This window comes from Kryptolebias marmoratus, linkage group LG7 (genome assembly GCF_001649575.2).
Source record: "Kryptolebias marmoratus isolate JLee-2015 linkage group LG7, ASM164957v2, whole genome shotgun sequence".
NCBI lineage: Eukaryota > Metazoa > Chordata > Actinopteri > Cyprinodontiformes > Rivulidae > Kryptolebias > Kryptolebias marmoratus.
Window position 1 is genome coordinate 10,328,975 of NC_051436.1, and position 1,860 is coordinate 10,330,834.

Genomic DNA, 1,860 nt, shown 5'->3' on the forward strand with positions numbered 1-1,860 from the left:
GGGTGGGTGGGGGTGGGGGGTGGGGGGGTGAGGCTGCCCTGTTTCACTGCTTCAGGAGAGATTTATTCATTTATATTTTTTCTTTGTAAAGGGCCCGGTGAGCTGCACTTCTTCACCCTTTTCCGGGTCACTTCCCCCCTCGCTGCTCTCTCCCTCCGACGCCGTCACCCAGCGAGCCGCCGCTCGTTGGCTCAGCCGTATGAAGCTTTTCCTTCGTGCACTCCAACATGTTTTTAATTTCCGCTGTGTATGACATCTCACGTTCAGTATCCTCTTGAAGTAGTTTTCAGATTAAATAAGGTAAAACATGGGGCTCATCTTTTTTTAATTGGGTTTTGGAGCAGTGTGACGTGTTGGAACGACTCAAACTAGTCCTGTTTTAAGTTTTACTGTTCAACCGGGCGGATAGAAACATTTATTAAATGTCAGACAATGTAATGATACAATATATGATACAATACAATATGCTTTGATACAATACAATACAATACAATAAGATCCCAATACATTAAAAAACAATGCTAAATGATATGTTACAATGCAAACAATGTGATAGGATACAACATAATGATTTAAAAGAACACAATTAAATATGACACAATGCAATATGATAGGAAGCGATACAACATGATACAATATATGATACAGAACAATATGATATGATAAAATACCATACAAAACAATTAAGTGTAATTAGATATATGATGCAGTGTAATATGATACAATATATGATATAATACAATATGTGTTGTCACATAACAAGATAATATAACATGTTTTGATATAATGTAGTGGCACAATATATTATATGATACAATGTGCTTTGATACAACAATATGATGCAGTATGATACGATGCAACATAATCTGATTTGATACAATACAGGATGAATTGATACCATACAAAACAAAGTAATATGATGTAATGCAATATAATTTGATACAATGCAAAATAAGATAATCTGATTTGATACACGATACAGTGTAAAACGATACAATATGCTTTGATACAAAACAATATGTTCCCAATACGTTCAAAAATAATTAATATGACACATTACAATGCAAAACAGTGCGGTACGATACAACATAATAGGATTTAAAAGAATACAAACAAATATGATACAATACAGTACGAGAGGATGCAATACCACATGATGCTGTAGAATAAAGTACAGTACAAAATGATGCAGTGCTATATAATACAATACAAGATGATTTGATACAATACAAAATGGTAAAATGTGGTTTGACACAAAATGCTGTTGTCTCCTTGGGGAAATTTTTTTTCTTTTTTTGACTCTTTTGTTCCAAAAAGAGCCTTTAAAGCTGCCGCCGAAGGCAAACATTGGTCACCAGTCAGACCCAATTTTGAAGGATAAATCCAAAATGTGTGTAAAGATTACAGAAACGCGCTGCACCAAATGTTGCTCAGTTACCAGGAGGTTTGCTGCGCGACTCGTTCAGCCTTCAGAGACCAAACATTCGGGCTGAACTGGGCTTTTTTTTGAGCTCACAGTCTGGATAAAGGATCCGTGACTCGTCTGATTTACCGACACATGCTCCTGGATGGAACAGGGAGAATAATCTGATATGGAAATGCTCATTATCGACCTGTACGCACGTCTTTACTAAACGCTTCAATGGATATTTTCCGTCAAATCAAGATTCAGTTGGTGTAAAATAAATTTAACTACTCTTATTTAAATTGGCAGCAACAAGCAGTGGCGTATTTTTGAGCTATTTGTAAACTGACACAGGTTTTATTGAAGATCAACTTCACTTATTGTGAGGATCTGGGTTTGGCTCCGCCTTGTGGGCAGAGCCACTAATCATTCTTCCACAGGTGTTCCAGTTTCCC